Source organism: Zingiber officinale, chromosome 3B (genome assembly GCF_018446385.1).
Source record: "Zingiber officinale cultivar Zhangliang chromosome 3B, Zo_v1.1, whole genome shotgun sequence".
NCBI classification, from domain to species: Eukaryota; Viridiplantae; Streptophyta; class Magnoliopsida; order Zingiberales; family Zingiberaceae; genus Zingiber; species Zingiber officinale.
In genome coordinates this window covers 111,290,453-111,308,700 of record NC_055991.1, presented here as the reverse complement: position 1 = coordinate 111,308,700, position 18,248 = coordinate 111,290,453, and the positions used below count along the sequence as shown (strand labels likewise).

At 40.0% G+C, this 18,248-nt stretch overlaps 1 non-coding gene across 1 annotated transcript; it reads right to left on the bottom strand.

The window, feature by feature from the left end:
- Nucleotides 1-388: 388 nt before the first annotated feature.
- Nucleotides 389-494, bottom strand: LOC121968785. Its single transcript, XR_006108322.1, has one exon. It is a non-coding gene; the product is annotated as a small nucleolar RNA R71 (small nucleolar RNA).
- Nucleotides 495-18,248: the final 17,754 nt, after the last annotated feature.

The following is an 18,248-nucleotide window of genomic DNA, read 5'->3' as shown; positions in this document are numbered from 1 at the left end:
ATTTTATTTCTTGTTTTTGATTCTTGATAATTTTTTTTTCTTGAATATCCATGAGCACTAACATGTCAAGTAGGCCCATGAGAAATTTTTCTATACCCTTTTCTATAAGATTTTTATCTCCCATTGTGCAACCTCAAATTGAAGCAGAAAGTTTCCAACTAGATCCAGAGATAATTTTCATGATACAAGGTCATAATTTTAGAGATTTGTGATATGGTGAAATGTGAAGGAGTGTCATCAGATGCAGTTCGATTGATGACATTTCCTTTCAGTATCAAGGATAAAGCAAGGACTTGGCTATATTCTCTCTGTTCTCAAAGCATCACAAGTTGGGAACAATTGGAGAAGTAATTTCTGAATCATTTTTTCCCTTCAAGTAGAACAATGTATATGAGGAATTGCATAACAAATTTTGCTCAGGCATATGGAGAATCATTATTTGAAGCATGGGATAGATTCAAGAGTCTTCAAAGACAGTGCCCTTATCATGGTTTTGAAAAATGGTTGATTTTGCACATATTCTATGGGAGAATTTCTTTCTCAGACAAGAGTTTATTGGATTCATCAGCTGGAGGTTCTTTTATGGACAAAAGTGTAGATGAAGCTTAATCATTAATTGATCAAGTTATTGGTGCGGGAAGCATCCGACGATAGAACCTTAGTTTTGATAATGGCAAAGGGATTCAAAGTTAAGTTTAATTGTTATCTGATGCGGAAAGTCTTGGCAGGTCGAGTGCTTCAGGCAAAAGTCCTAGGGGGTGTTAACCCTAGATGGAAAATCCTGGTGTCGCGAACTAGGTGGAAGACTGGACGGGTTGGGAAGCGGGCGTCCAGCAGAAAGTCCGGAGGCATCGAACGCCGAGCAAAAGTCCAGTCGATCTGGAAGATCACACTGGCAAAAGGTAAATCTCCTGAGTGGAGTAGGTGAGGATGCGTTCCCCGTAGAGGGAATAGTAGACGTCGGGTCGACCTAGGGTTTCCGGTCGGAAACCCGTAGTCAGACCCGGACAGTCCGAAGACTATCAGTTTATTTGTTTACATATTATCTATTGTGTTCTAACTCTGTTTTGCAGGAGACTAACATTTTTGTGTAGAGTTAGAAGTGACCGGGATCGGTGGACCGGGATCGGTGGACCGAACCTTGGGATCGGTCGACCGAACCCATAAATCAGCTGATCAGATCACCAAAGGTTGGACCGGGCTCGACCAGGGGATCGGTCGACCGAACCTTGCGATCGGTCGACCGAACCTAGGTTGGGTGTCGCTGGATCAGGCTGACTGGGCTGAGTCAGAAGAGCTTATCCGTCGACCGAACCTCGGATGGAGTTTGACTTGATCGAAGCGGAGCGAGAAGATCGGGCGATCAAATAGGAGGGATCGCCTGATGGGTCGACCGAACTTTGGGATCGGTCGACCGATCCGCGTCGGGTCAAACTGGATCCCGAAGCTTGGGGATCTGGATCAGACTTTGCAGAGCTATAAAAGGAGGCCTCGAGGTGCAGCTTCAACGCAACTCTCGGACAGAAGAACCTGTGCTCTTGTGTGCTGCTCCGTACGCTTCAACAAGGCCCTGTTGTTCCAACAACTTAAAGCTCTAAAGTTCCTTATTTACTGTTCGTTGGTATAATTTTTCTTACTACACTTAATTGTAATTAATCTTGTAATCATTGATTTTATATCTGTTGCCCACCAAAAGCGGTCAACGACCGCTGGACTTTGAGTAGGAGTCGAGCTAGGCTCCGAACGAAGTAATTTGACTGTGTCTTCTGTGTGTGTTGGTGCTTTCACCTTCTGCTGCGTTTACTCAACGATTTCCAAAAATGAGTTGTGAAAGCCACGAGCGCTATTCACCCCCCCCCTCCTCTATCACTTTCGATCCAACAATTGGTATCAAAGTGGGGTCGTTTTGAATCGGTGCAACCATGTGAGATACGGTAAAATAAAATAACCTATAATGATTATTGGGAATTTTTATATATTTTTCTGGATTTATTTGGAGGACTTATGACAGTGTTTAAAGGGATAATGGAAATCACCATTTGAGAGGCTTATTAGGGAGTTAATTAGGTGGAGTAATTAAACCCTACCTATATAAATAAGAAACTACAGTACTTGAGCCCTAAAAGCCGCCTCGTTCCCTTCGCATTCCCTTCGTGTCCACTCTGCCGAAGCGCCGATTCCCCCTCGAGCTCACCCTATCCGTCGACGGGATCAGCATCGACGCTCGCCCGCGGTCGATCGCCTGCGCTTGGTTGCGAGACGAGTCTCCGGCCTCCTCCACGTGTGGTCGGCGGCCTCGACTGCAGCGTTCCCTTCAAACCGCCACTGCTCGCGAAGAATCCATGGTCGGGAGAGTAGATCTGGGCTTTGGGGACGCCGGAGATTGAATCGCCATTCCGGAGCTCGAATCTGGTCGAGGATCTGCACCATAGGAAGATACCTCATCTTCCCGAGCTTTAGGGCCTGGCCAAATTCGTCGGAATTCGCCTCGCCGCTGGTGGTGGTAGCAGTCATTGAGGTATTGGAGGTAAGGATGGTTTGTTTAGGGTTTTTTTTGGTAGCTGTGGAAGTTATGATGTGTGCCCAGATTGGAGGATGAACGGATTGTGGATTGGTTTTGGGCAGTGGCTTGCTGTGAGGGGCTCGGCCACAACCTCCAACAGCTGGTCATCATTCGGGACTCATAGGTAAGATATTTACAGTACTAGGACAGTAGATATGTGGATCTGCGGTTGTACTCCATTCGATTTGTGCATTGATAGGGTGATTGCAATAGTTTGAAGGCTCTGTTGGAGCTCTGTTCATGAATCTTGGCAGTGGACATCATTGGAAGACTTGAGCCGAAGACCTCACCTTCCGGCAGTGAGTGATCAGTGGGGTGTAAGGTAAGGTTTAGGTTTTCCGATACCTAGTTTAATTGAACCGATATTTTGTGCATTGGTGTATTGGGAAAAATGCATGATTTGGGGAAATCCTAATTTTATGATCTGAAGGCATACGGTTAGGGTTGTGGATTGGGTGTTAGTAGATCAGAATGGTTTCATTGGGGTAATGAATGAAACTTGGATTAAATTCACCTGTCATGTACATTAGTATAGTTATTTAGTTTCATATGTAGTTAGTTAAATTTTGTACGTTGATACAGGACTTTGATCGGGACGAGCGCCGTGACAAGATTGGCGTTGGATTCAGCCTACACTTAGAGGCGGGTACTTTTACTTATTTCTTTAGTTGTTGTTCTTGGTGCATGAGTAGCCCAGATAAAGTAGAGTTTATCTTGACTCCACTCATTTTATTTCTTGTGCTTGATACTTTATCCACTGAATCTTCGAGATGCTCATTTCCGTATCTATACAGTCTCCCGTTATTATTCTTGATAACTAGCAGATACTATATGTCATGTTTACCTGTTTGACTACTATTTATTTATGCTTAGTATTGAGCATGCGGATTCATGTAGCATACCTGATTTTTGTATATATGATGACTGTTGCATTATTCGCACCATGTCATGCATGCATCGCCGATGACCTTGGCTCCCTTGTGGTTGAGACGGTCATTAGCCAAAGCCGCACACTCGGCCACTCATGGGTAGTGGCGGCTGGAGCGTGCCGCATGTCCTGTCGCGCTGCACTCGGTCACTCATGGGTAGTGGCGGCTGGAGTTGTGAGCCGCAGGGACCCTATTGCTATGTAGTTATTTAGCTACTATGCAAACTGTCCGCTCGGTCACTCGAGAGTAGTGGTGGCTGGAGTGTTGTACAGTTGTCATCGATCCGGTCTCTCGACCATACAGGGGTCGTGGTGCAGAGAGGTGGGCGGGGTGACCATCCGTGCATACGTCATTTTTATTATACCTGCTTCTGCTGTTATATGTCTACTTATGTTGTTCTGATACCACATATATTTGCTATGTATGCTTGGACACTGTTTTCTTTTACAGTATACCTTACATGTAATCTGGGTGATTATGGGTAGTACTCTAGCAGTTTATGTTTTCCTCAGACCTTACACTGTTAGCCTAGGATATGTTTCAGGTATGGAAATATACTTTGTTTACTTAGTAGTATCTGCTATTTATCTTTCCGAGACTGTATCCTTTTGTATTCCTGTTCTTTACTATACTCATGCACTGTCTATTCTATTACCCGCTGAGTTTTTATACTCACCACCCACATTGGTAATTTCACCAGGTAGCTGATAGCGATACTAGTACACTTGGAGGAGGTTCCCGACTGCCTTTCCCACGTCACTTCCGAGGACGGTTTTATGGTTTTGGTTTTCCTTTTATTGTGAGTTAAACCTTTGAATTTAGCATTGTAATAATTTGGCTGTGGACTTGTTATTTTGTATTTGGTTGTTTTGTCGAGGAGTCAAGCCGGGCCGGCCCGCGGTGAGTTTTTGTTACTTTATACTTGTTATTTTTGCTTTCCGCTGTGTTTGATTGTCCAGCCGTATGGGCTGCATATTATCTGCGTGGTTGTGATTTAATTTGCATATGTATTATCTGTTGGTGATGTATACCGGTTCCATTTGTCACTGCTACAGGGGAGGTGCTGTCCGATTTTCGTCGGACAACCTTACTCTCGGGGCGTGACAAACCACCATTCAAAATAATTTTTCGTGGTATTTTCAGATTTTTCGGAGTCAATTAGAATTTATCTTTATAGCTATATTCTAATTCTTTTCTCGAATCAGTTTTTGCTCGAAGTTGGTGCAACACCACTCGAGTCCGTTTTCTTTTAAATACTTCCCGCACTACTAATCCAGGACCAAGTCCTGGAATTTTCTTATCGTTTATTTTCTTCATAGTTGATCTAAAATGGCCCTTCAAGAAGACTACAGTACAGCTCGCCCCCCGCTATTCACCGGAGATGATTTCGGGTACTAGAAGGGTCGGATGGAGGCATATCTCCAGACTCATTTTGAAGTCTGGATGATCATCAAAACCGGACTCCAACTACCAACTGATAGCGCCGGCAAGCCATTACCATACGAGGACTGGGACGCATCTCTGATTAAGAAGGTGGAAGCTAATGCCAAGGCGACCTGCACCCTCCAGTGCGGCCTATCAAAAGAAGAACTTAACCGCGTCGGCCCCTTCAACATTGCCAAGGAGCTGTGGGAGAAGCTCATTGAACTTCACGATGGAACGTCCGACACCAAGGTAAGTAAAAGAGACCTAATCTTCAATAAATTATTTAATATCAAACTACAAGAAGGTGAGACAGCTGCCCAACTCCGCGCCCGGATTCAAGATCTGCTCAACGGTCTTCATGCAATTGGACAGAAGGTAAATAACCGGGACATCATAAGGTACTCCTTAAACGCCTTTCCAAGGAACACCTTGTGGGCATCCATGGTAGATGTCTACAAGGTTTCTAAGGACCTATCTACCATTAAGTTAGATGAACTTTTTGCAGAATTCAAACTTCATGAACAGATTAATGCACGCCCGACCGAGAAAGGGTTGGCTTTGGTTGCAGGAACAGGGAGAACGCGCGAACCGACGTCAAGATACAAATCCAAACCCGAGTCCAAAGATGAATCTGACGCAGAGGACGAAGACGAAGTCATTTCCGAACTAATAAAGCTTGTGCGGAAAATATGCAAGTCAAAAAGGGCAACTCAGACGGACCCGAAGGACAGATCTGGAGTCACCTGCTACGAATGTAACCAGAAGGGGCACTACAAGCCGAATTGTCCAAACAAAAAACAACACAAGAAGAAGGCAATGAAGGCAACCTGGTCCGAGTCGTCAGATGAATCCGAGTATGACAAAGAAGAACCGACAAGCTTCCTCGCGCTGCCAGTACAAGTAGACATTGACGAAACCGAGTTCGAATTCGAGTCCGAAACCAAGAGCGAGTCGAAAACCGACTCCGAGCGAAGCCACGGATCTGCATCCATTCCCGAAGGACCGAACACCACTGTAAGTGCCTTACTTGCTGAATTTCAATTAGATAAATTGCATGAATTAGTACCTTACTTAGTAAAAAAGTTGGCTAAATCCAACATCCAGGTTAAGTCGCTCCAAAAGGAGGTAACAACCCTTAAGGAAGTGACTGACTTGAGTTCTTTAAATGAGCCAGTTCAAATTGGAAGTTCAACTCAAGTCCAACAACTTGAGGAAGAAAATTCCAACTTGAAAATTCAAATTAAAGAACTCAAGGACACGTTGGAACGGTTCACTTTGGGTTCCAGGAATTTGGATCTGATTCTTGGAAAAAGCGAGCCATTTACAACAAATCTGAACTTGTATTTAAGACCAAAACGAAATATAAATCATATTTGTCGTTGGTAAAAAGAAATAATAAAAACATAATTCAAGCATGAGCCCCCAAGTCAAACTTGGTTAATCAAGTTAGACTTGGACAATATTGGGTCCCCAAGGATTAGATTCATTACCTTGATAGACCATATCGAGGCTATGATCCAGGGGGAGCCAATAGAAAGACCATCTTTACCAATAGATAGAACTGATTGACGCTTGTTTATTTATTTTCCTTGCAATATACATGCTTAGACTAGGATAGCTTAAGGATCTAGGCGTAATTTACACTTGCTAGTTAAATCTAGGAGTTTCAAAAAGAAAATTAAATATATATTTCTTTGAGCGATTCTGTCTAGGAAGGGGTGGATGATCCCATACCCAAGAAGGCCTAGAGCCTTGTCCTGACCTGGGAATCAATCTTTGAAATACTTATTTAATTGACTAATTGGAAAACCTAATTTTAACTCAAATGTAAATTAATCCTTAGAAATAATTTAAATAAAAAATAACCATCTCACAAAAATACTTAAGATTACCTGATTGATAACTTAGAATCGGGTGAGATGGATCAAGGTTGAACTTAGTCTATAATCAATTTAATCTAATCAAATTAATCAACTTAACATAATTTAATCTATTTAAACAATATTAAATTTCAAAAATTATTCAAAAAATCCTTTGAAAATTAATTTTAAAAATTATTTGAAAAATCCTTTGAAAATTAATTTCAAAAATTCCTTTGAAAATTAATTTAAAAAATTATTTGAAAAATCCTTTGAAAATCATTTTCAAAACTTATTTAAACTTATTTGAAAAATCCTTTGTAAATTAATTTCAAAACTTATTTTAAAAAAATCCTTTAAAAAACTATTTGAAAACTTCTTTAAAAATTATTTGAAAAACTATTTGAAAACTTATTTCAAAATTCTTTGAAAAACTATTTTAAAATCATTTGAAAAATAAATTTCAAAATGCTTTTAAAAATATTTTAAAGTCATTTGGAAAATCCTTTAAAATGGATTGGAAAAATACCTTGAAAATTATTTCAAAATAATTTAAAATTATTTCTTAAACTTAGAGTTTAAAAGGAATTTTTTTTTAAATTTTAAAAGAAACACTTAGACTTTAATGTTTACAAGAAAATTAATTTGAAAAGCTAAGTGTTTACTTCAGTACTCATTTTTTTTCTCTCCTCTTTATTTTGATATATGGCAAAGGGGGAGAATATAAGGAAATTCAAATTAAATTCAAAGGAAACTAAAAATTCAAAATTAAAAGAAATCAGTTTAAGGAGGAGCTCCCATTATGGGGGAGCATTAATGTGCTTAGGTCTTATTTATGCTTGTACTCATTTATATTTACCTTTATTGCATTTTTTTACTTAACTTTGAATTTCGGTTGCCATAATCAAAAAGGGGGAGATTGTTGGTGCGGGAAGCATCCGACGATCGAACCTTAGTTTTGATAATGGCAAAGGGATTAAAAGTTAAGTTTAATAGTTATCTAATGTGTGTGACTGAGTATTTCAAGAAAGTCCTTGCTGCGGTTAGGCAAGGGAAAACCCTAGGGGGTGGTAACCCTAGGTCATAGGGAGTGGAAACCCTATGCGGAAAGTCTTGGCAGGTCGAGTGCTTCAGGCAAAAGTCCTAGGGGGTGTTAACCCTAGGTGGAAAATCCTGGTGTCGTGAACCAGGTGGAAGACTGGACGGGTCGGGAAGCGGGCGTCCAGCAGAAAGTCTGGAGACATCGAACGCCGAGAAAAAGTCCAGTCGATCTGGAGGATCGCACTGGCAAAAGGTAAATCTCCTGAGTGGAGTAGGTGAGGACGCGTTCCCCGTAGAGTGAACAGTAGGCGTCGGGTCGACCTAGGGTTTCCGGTCGGAAACCCGAAGTTGGACCCGAACAGTCCGAAGACTGTCAGTTTATTTGTTTACATATTATCTATTGTGTTCTAACTCTGTTTTATAGGAGACTAATATTTTTGTGCAGAGTTAGAAGTGACCGGGATCGGTCTACCGAACCTTGGGATCGGTCGACCGAACCCATAAATCAGTAGATCAGATCACCAGAGGTTGGACCGGGCTCGACCAGGGGATCGGTCGACCGAATCTTGCGATCGGTCGACCGAATCTTGCGATCGGTCGACCGAACCTAGGTTGGGTGTCTACTGGATCAGGCTGACTGGGCTGAGTCAGAAGAGCTTATCAGTCGACCGGACCCTTTATCGGTCGATCGAACCTCGGATGGAGTTTGACCGGATCAAAGCGGAGCGAGAAGATCGGGCAGATCAGATAAGAGGGATCGCCTGATCGGTTGACCGAACCTTGGGATCGGTCGACCGATCCGCGTCGGGTCAAACTTGATCCCGAAACTTGGGGATCTGGATCAGACTTTGCAGAGCTATAAAAGGAGGCCTCGAGGTGCAGCTTCAACACAACTCTCGGACAGAAGAACCTGTGCTCTTGTGTGCTGCTCTGTACGCTTCAACAAGGCCCTGTTGCTCCAACGACTTAAAGCTCCAAAGTTCCTTATTTACTGTTCATTGGTATAATTTTTCTTACTGCACTTAATTGTAATTAATCTTGTAATCATCGATTCTATAGTTGTTGGCCACCGAAAGCAGTCAATGATCGTGGGCCTTTGAGTAGGAGTCGAGCTAGGCTCCGAACGAAGTAATTTGACTGTGTCTTCTGTGTGTGTTTGTGCTTTCACCTTCCGCTGCGTTTACTCAACGATTTCCAAAAACGAGTTGTGAAAGCCACGAGCGCTATTCACCCCCCCCCCTCTAGCGCTTTCGATCCAACACAAGTGACATTGAACCTCCATGAATGGTCAAACAAAAGTTGGATGGAATTTCTCTCAGATATTCAAGAAGTGCAAGCCATAAATGTAAGAGAGACTGCCAAACAAAATGAAGTTCAACCACCTAAAAATGTTGAAATTCAGAAGTCACAGTGTGAGGAGTTCAAACATTTGGGGGCAAAGCTTGATAGTATTGTTTCAAAATGGTTTAAAGAAGATCCCCCTCCTACATAGTCAAGATCTAATGAAAAGTGTGATGATGTTGGGTTGAGAAGTGGCGTAAATCATGAAGAACTTCTGAAGAATGACATGTTTAGAATTGAGAAGAAGAATAATAGAAGATCATAAGAACTCAGTTCCATTTCTCTAGGAAGTTACCAAAGGCCACAAGTACCTTTCCCTCAACGATTAATCACACCAACACTAGATAAGCAAGTTGGTACCTCCTCCAAAAGCTAAAAGGGAATTTAGAAAAAAGGAAGTTCAGTCTTTCCCAGGACCTTCACTAAGGGTTCCTTTTCCACAAAAGTTAGTGGGGGTCAATGAAAATAAAGACTTCGGCAAATCCTGTGACACTAATATGGTTGAGTGCAGATTTTTGAATGTATATGAAGATGAGGATTTTTCATATGAGGATTTTATTGATAATGCAGTCGTAAATAAGTTTTCAGATCTACCTCAAAATTTTATAGGGTGTTATAGTGACATTGAATTTTCAGATGATGAATGTGATATGGTAGATCAACTTAAAACTGCAAGTTAAGTTATTGATCCTCTTGTTATTGATTCTCCTATTGAGGACATAGATGTTGGTTTATTTTTTGATGTATGTGTTGATGATGATGATATGGAAGAATGTGTAGGGAGTTGTGTTGTGGAAGCAACATCTCAAGGATCACCACCTTTGTCAACACAACCCTTAGAGCTTTTAAGAATTGATCATGTTGTGGAACAATGTGTAGGGACTTATGCAGAGATAGCAGAGTCTCAAGAATCACCATCATTGATATCATCAACACTTGAGCTAGAGCCAGAACCATCATTTGATTCAGAGGAAGTCACATCTACATGTTTAGAAATTTCAGGTATTTCTCAGCAAAGTAAGGTTAGTATTTCTTGTGATCTTTTGAAAAACTTTATGGAGGTACCTATAATTAACTTTGTTGGATGTGATTCAGTTTTTATTACTTATTCATCTTATCTTGATATGGTTCTAGATCTATACTATATAACATGCTTGTGGGAGATTTGTTTTTCTTTTGGATGTGCAGATTTCACATGGGCCAATAATTGGAAGCTCAATCTGAACTGTCTTCGACCACCTAAAAAAATATCCAAGAAGACGAAGATGGAGAGAGTTATACTTTACTTTGTAGCTCCTTTGATGAAATCTCTCTCTATAATAAGAGCCCTTGGTAGGAGGGTTCTAAAATATCTTACCCCTCCAAGAGTGAGATTTCGATGAATCTAATGAGGTGGTCGAGCTAATGACCTTAAACAAGCGCTTCTTGGGAGGCAACCCAAGTTCATTTTCCTTATTTTTTTTTATGTCTTTAGTTCTTTCTTTATAATAAACATGTTTACTCTACTTAATTTTTCTTGTCTATCTTATTTTTATAGAATTCAAAGTTGTGGAGGAATGTGAGCATTGGATAGAGGAGTATTTTTAAAACATGAGTGTCAACTATTTGGAGCTCATCACTTGGTAACTTCTCTAAATTTCATAAATCTTTTCCACATTGTTTTTAGTTTTCATTGGGACAATGAAAAGTTTAAGTCTGGGGGGATGCATTTGATTTAGTTTAGTTTTTGCATAATAATTTTTTTTTTTTTGCTAGTTGCATCATTCATCATATCATGATTGTTTGTTCCTTAATGTAAAATACTAGCATGTTTATTATCTAGATTCATGATGTTTTAAATGATGCTAGTAGTAAGCTTTATGTACTTCTTTTCTCTATCTTGGGTAGCATGAAATAAGCTAAGAATCATATGGAGATGAGTTTTAGTTTTGCCTTAACCCAAGGGTCTTACCTTCACTTCACTATACTTGATGCTTGAATAGTTGATATCAATGAAATAGTCATGATTCATCTTGTTTGCTTAGTACTTGGTTTCCTTGGTGATTTCTCAAACTTCATTTTGGTTACTGGATGAGGCTCAAATCATGTAAGCTCATTTGGAAAAATCAAAATATCCCAACATTTGTGCTAAAAGTACATTTGTGAATAAGTTTTGCACAATGCAAACACTTATAAAAAAAATGAAAAAAAAATGAAAAAAAAATGAATAAGGGATATAAAAAAATAGTTGTCTTGAGTGGAATCTAGCAAGTCACCCCTTTGAGACCGAGTTAGGTTACTGGAGAAATGACTGCTTAGCTTCTCTTGAGATTGAGCACGCCTTTGAGACCTTGGGTTGATTGAGAAATATGAACCAAATGTGTGGCAAGTAAGTGTCTATCACTGGTTACTTGTCTATCACTGGAAATATTAGGAATTCAAATTTGATGACGACTTGACTAGAACATAGATTGAAACTTGAAGGGTTTTAAGTACTTTTTGCACTGAGCACAAGATACTTATGCTTGAGCCATACTTGACTTTGTTTTTATGATCATGCTTGTTAGTGAAACTTTTTGATAGAGTTAGGAAAGTACATTATGGTTTATGAATGTGTTGTAGAACATATGAATGTAGATTGCAGCATTTTGCTTGAGGACAAGCAAATGTTTAAGTCTGGAGGTGTGATGTGCGTAGATTGTATACACTTATTGGCATGTTTTGATGCACATTCACATACTTTGAGCATGCTTGATCTATGCATTTTCATACTTTCAGCTTTCCTTTTTAGCATATTTACACTCTTTGTTCGGAGATCTACTTTTGTACATTTTCTGTACACAGGAGTCGAAATTGGTGAAGATTTCGTGTTAGAAGCCAAATCTGTGGGCAAAGCAAGGGAAGAAGGTGCCCTACCTGAACCATGCACTGCCCTGCTCTGGGGGTTGCCCAGGCCATGTGGAGATCACAGGCCAGAAGGCTGCAGCAGGAAACAAAGTGGTCATGGCCGTGTGAACCTCACACGGCCATGCAGGGATCTGAAGAACCCAGACATGAGAAGAAGCCTAGGCCGTGTGCATCACACGGCCATGTGAGTTTTCCAGAGACAGGAGAAGCCTTGGTCGTGTGTCTCACATGACCGTGTGAGGTTCTCAGTGGCAGGGAAGGAAGCAGGCAGTGTGCATCACACGGCCGTGCCAGATTTCCAGAGGCTAAGGTAGACCGTGTAGATCTGCACGACCATGTAAAGGGGCCATTGGTGGATGTTTGCCACGGTCGTGTGCACCACACGACCGTGTGAAGTTGGCAGAGAGGAGAGTGGCTCTGGCCGTGTGGATCTCACACGGCCGTGCCACGGGGTCGTGTGGCGCCCAAAACTCACCTCTATATAATCCCCTCTTCTTGATTTGAAAGGGGATCTTCTCCCTCTTGGGAGAGAGAGAGATTTGAGTCTTTCCTTCCAATCTTGGGAGGATTTCTTGATGATCTAAAGGAGGATCTTCAACAAATTCAACTCCGGGAGCGTGGATTGGATCCGAAGACCAAGCTTCATCTTAGATAAGTTTTCTTTCTCTCCTCTTCCTGGATTGGGGATCAAGAAATGCTTGTAATCTTTGTATTTTCAGATTTCTCTCTTCGATTCATGGAGTATATCTCTTTGTTTTAGGATGAGGGAGTATTTGTATGATGAATTGATGTAAACTCTTGTGGATTTGCCATTTTCTTGCTTCTATGATATTGTCTTGTTTGTATCAATTCAATCTTGAATGAATTGTTGTGATGTGGATCTAATTCTCATTTTAGATTGATTTTTTGAATGCCCTATGGATCTTGTAGAGATTATCTCCCACTCGATTAGCCGAGGGAAGCACGCGAAAGGTGCAAGCCCGTGTAAGGACGTTTGAGGGATAAGATTTAGGGGAAAATAGGATAATTCAAGAGGGTAGGATAGATTTAGGGATTAATCTTTATATCTTATGGGTTGAGGAGTATGATCTTGTGTCGATCATCCGAGGGATCTTTGTGACAAGAACAAGCCTGTGTAAGGACAACATAAGTTCATATTTACTTAATCACATTTAGGTATAGATTTAGTCCTAGGCCGGTTGTCTATTGCAAGAGAGAACCGACAACCTTCTATAAATGTTGGACAATTGAGAAATAGGACTTGGTGGATCATTTACATTGAGGAATCTTACAAAGAAACCAAAACTCCTAGAACATTCCTTTATCATAGCCCCATAATCTTGTTTGTTGATCTTTCATTTCTATGTTTACTTTTCATTAGTTACATTTAGCTTTTGGAAATCAATTGATTAGTTGTTTAGCTAACTCGTGTTGAAACATTTCTAGTGCTTATTCCAGTCCCTGTGGATACGATAATCTTTTATATTACTTACGACATTTCTATACACATGCGAAGGTCAACAGTGATGTGTTATGATTCCGCAAGTGCACGGATTCGTCCTCAGTAATATAAAAGATTTACAAACCACAAGTACTGTTGATTAAGCACAAGAGATGTCGCAAAGTAAGTTATCAGTAATATAAAGTTGGCTTTGGCGCTTGTAAACTAACGAGAGTGATTGAAGAGAGAAAGAGAAGGATGAGAGAATTGATCTTGGAGGGAATTGAGCTTTGGGAAATGGATTCTAGGATTTCGGTTTCGTTGTGGTGGAACTTGATGTATCATGTTCTATCTTTTCCTCATTGTCAATCAACATACCTTCGTCGGAAGTTAAAGCTACTATCCTTAAATACTAATCAGAGAAGATCCCTGTCAAATCCTGTTACGGTTAACCCCTGTCACTAGGGCGCCTCTGTAGATCACAAGAATACAAATCTAATCGGTATCATTGGGGATAGAGATAGGGGTTTGGTTTGGTCTCTTACTTCCATGTGGAAAAGTTGCCTCTCCTTTCAAGGGAATATCCTAAACGTCCATGAACGGGTTACCCTTGTCACTAGGGCCCCTCGGATATATGATCTAAGATCCTCTCTTTACGAAATTAGAAATTCCTACACAATCAATTAACATGATCAAGCAACAAGTCTCGTGCATAACAAATAGAAACGAAGCAAGAGAAATCATCCAACGAGTAAAGGCACAAACATGAGTCTTACATCAAATCTTATCCAAAACTACTCCCTACATCCATAGAAAAGGAGATCTACTCCATTGTGAGGGAAGAACAACCCCAAAACATAAAGTAAAGTATACTTACAACCCTTGATGTGAGAAGAAGGGGAAGAAGAGATGCTTGCCGAGGTTTCCGATGTCTTGGGGATGCCTCCTTACTCTGGAGATGGATAGAACATCAAGGGGTGGCGGTGGATGAAGCTCTAGGGTTTCCCCCGAAGGGGAGAACCCTTTCCCAAGGAAAGGAACAAAGTATCGAACCAAAGATCCCCCAATGAATAGGGTTCTTGACCCTTTTATAGGGCCAGGTACGGGTGCCGCACGGCCCGTGTCACGACCATGTGAGATCCGCACGGCCATGCCTATCTTCTGCACTGGTTAAGTGGCATGGTCATGCGAGTTGACACGGCCATGCCTATCTTCTGCACTGGTTAAGTGGCACGGTCATGCATGTTGACACGACCATGCTTATCTTCTGCACTGGTTAAGTGGCACGACCGTGCAGAATTGACACGGCCATGTATCAAGGTCATGCCTCTACTTGTAAGCCGTTTTAGTGCCTCTTAACGTGGTAATATTGAGTTGGGGTCTTCGTAAAAGTTGTAGATCTTGAAGTTAGATATAATTGGGTATAAAGAACAGCCCAAAACTCCAAAGGACCACAAAGTTATTGCTGTTTTACTCTTGGTGTGCAGTGCAGAATTTGACACGGTCGTGTGCCAAGGCCGTGTCTCATAGAAACGAACTTTAGACCTTCAAGACTTGGTTTTCTCTGGTTGAAGTCTTCATAAGAGTTGTAAATCTTGAAGTTATCTACATTTTGATATCTGGAATGACTCATAACTCCAAATTAGAAGAAAGTTATGGTCATTTAACATTTGGTCTGCAGTGTTGGAAATCCCACACGGCCCGGACACCTTGGAAGCTCTAGACTCCACTTAAGCTTCATTTTTCTCCAAATCACATCCTGTCAACAAGAAAACATACAAAGAGCATATCTATGAACAAAAGAGTATTTATGCAGAATATATGCTAAGAGAGGTGAACATGCATAGAATATACGTGAATAAAATAAGTGAATGTGCGTCAAAACATGTATAAATGATCATAAGATCTATGCACATTACACCCCCAGACTTGAACATTTGCTTGCCCTCAAGCAAAACCCACAATCTATATTCATGTGGTTAGTTGGCATGTAATAATCCCTAATGAATCTATATAAACTTATCATATAGTTTCATTGATGAGCATGATACAAAAATTATTCGAGTGTGGCCTAAGTAGAAGTTCTCTGTGCTCAGCGTAATAAGCGACCTAACTTTTTTAAGTATCAATCTCTAAGCTTAGTCAATTTTTCATTTAACCATGTTCCTCATACTTCCAGCGATAGGCACTTACCTGCCACACGCAAGGTTCATTCCACTCAAAAATGTTATGCATCGTCTACTCAAGATCTCAAAGGAATATTCAGTATCAAGAGAAACATAGCATTTATTTTCCCAGTAACGTAACTCGGTCTCAAAGGGGTGAATTTCTAGTTTCCACTCACGATAACTATTTTTTATCCCTTATGTTTTTTCTTCTTTCTCTTTTTTTTATTGTTTGCAAAGTATCAAACTTGACCAAACTTTTATCATTTTATTTTTTTTTGGGGGATTGATTTTTCTAAATGAGCTTACATGATCTGATTTTATCCAGTAATCAAAATGCAGTTGAGAAGTCACTATAGAAGCAAGAGTACTAGTTTGGTTCTATGAATCATGACTATTTTCAAAAATATCTACTATCAAAGTCATGCATAATGTGAAGAGATCCTAAAACTAGGCCAACATTCAAATTCTTCTAGTGATTACAATGCTCACTTCATGCTACTATGGATAGGAAAATATAGATCAATAGACATACTAGCATACCAAATCACACAACATAAATATCTAGATGTAACATGCTAGTATTTTGCATTAAGGAACAAACAATCATGATGTGATAAATGATGCAACTAGGAAAAATTTCTTATGCCAAAGAAATAAGAAAAAACTAAACTAAACCAAATGCATCTAATGGATCCCCCTAGACTTAAATTTTTCATTGTCCCAATGAAAACTAATACAAAGTGGAGGAGATTAAAAGTAAGAGAAGTTACCAAACGATGCGTGCCCATGTCATTAACTTCTCCATCATGTAATTGCACTCCTCCTAATCTTTGAGTCCTATAAAAGAAAATTGACAACAAAAATTAAGTAGAGGATACATGCTTATTATGAGGAAAGAAATGAAACTAGAAAAGAATTAAAAACATGAATGCAAACAAGATTGAACTTAGGTTGCCTCCCAAGAATCGCTTGTTCAAGGTCATTAGCTCGACCACCTCAATAGATTCAACGAAATCTCGCTCTTGGAGGGGTAAGATATTTCGACACCCTCCTACAAGGGCTCTTATTATGGATTGAGCTTTCATCAAAGGAGCTACAGAGTAAAGTATAACTCTCTCCATCTTCGTCTTCTTTGAAGTTCTTTCAGGTGGTCAAAGATGGTTCAGTCTGAGCTTCCAAATATAGGCCCCATGAAAATCTGCACACCCAAAAGAAAAACATACCTCTCCTAAGCATGTTATATTAGATAGAACTAGAACCTTATTAAGATGAACTGAATATGTATCAAAAATTGAATCACATCCAACAAAATCAATTATAGGTACCTCTATAAAATTTTCCAAAAGATCACTAGAAATACTAATCTTGCTTTGTTGAGATGTACCTAAAAGTTCTAAACAAGTGGATGTGACTTCTGAATCTTATATTGGCTCTAGCTCTACATCAAGTAGTGGTGCCTCTAAAAATGGTGATTCTTGGGGCTTTGCTTCTATTGCACAAGTCCCTACACATTGGTTCACAACATGTTCAATCCTTGCAACTCTCATAATCTCAGAAGGTTGTGTGGATAAAGGAGGTGATTCTTGAGATGTTGCTTCCACAACATAACTTCCTACACTTCTTTTCATAACATCATCATCAACACAAGCATCAAAAAATAAACCAACATCAATATCCTCAGTGGGAGAATCATCTATAGGAGGATCACTAACTTCATTTGCAGTTTTAAGTTGATCTATCACATCACATTCATCATCTGAAAATTCAATTTCATCATAACACCCTGTAAATCCAAAAGGTAAATCTAAAAACTTGTTATCCACTGCATTATCATCACAATCCTCATCTGAAGATCCCTCATCTTCATATACATTCAGAAATCTACACTCAACCATATTAGTGTCACAGAATTTGCCAAAGTCTTCATTTTCATTGACCCTCACTAGCCTTTGTGGAAAAGGAACCTGTAGTGAAGGTCTTGGGAAAGGTACTCCCTTTTTCCCATATTCCCTTTGAGCTTACGGAAGAGGTCCAACTTGCTTATCTAGTGTAGGTGTGATCAATCATTGAGGGAAAGGTACTTGTGGCATTTGGGAACTTCCTGGAGTAATGAAACTGAGTTCTTGGGGTCTTCTATTATTCTTCTCCTCAATTCTAAACAAATCCTTCTTCAGTAGTTCTTCATGATTCTTTCCATTTCTCAACTTAAAATTATTATCATTTACACTATATCTTGTTTATGTAGGAGGAAGGTCTTCCTTGAAACATTTTGAAACTATGCTATTAATCTTTTCCCCCAAATGTTTGAACTCCTCACTCTGTGACTTGTGAATTTCAACATTCTTGGGTGGTTGAACTGCATTTTGTTTGACAGGCTCTCTTGTATATATGTCTTCTACTTCTTGAATTTTTGAGGGAGATTCCATCCAACTTTTGCTTGACCATTCATGGAGATTCAATGCTACTTGATCAATCAATGTATATGCTTCGTCTACACTCTTGTCCATAAAAGAACCTCCAGCTGATGAATCTAACAAACACTTATCTGAGAAAGAAATTTCCTTATAGAATATGTGCAGGGTCAACCATTTTTCC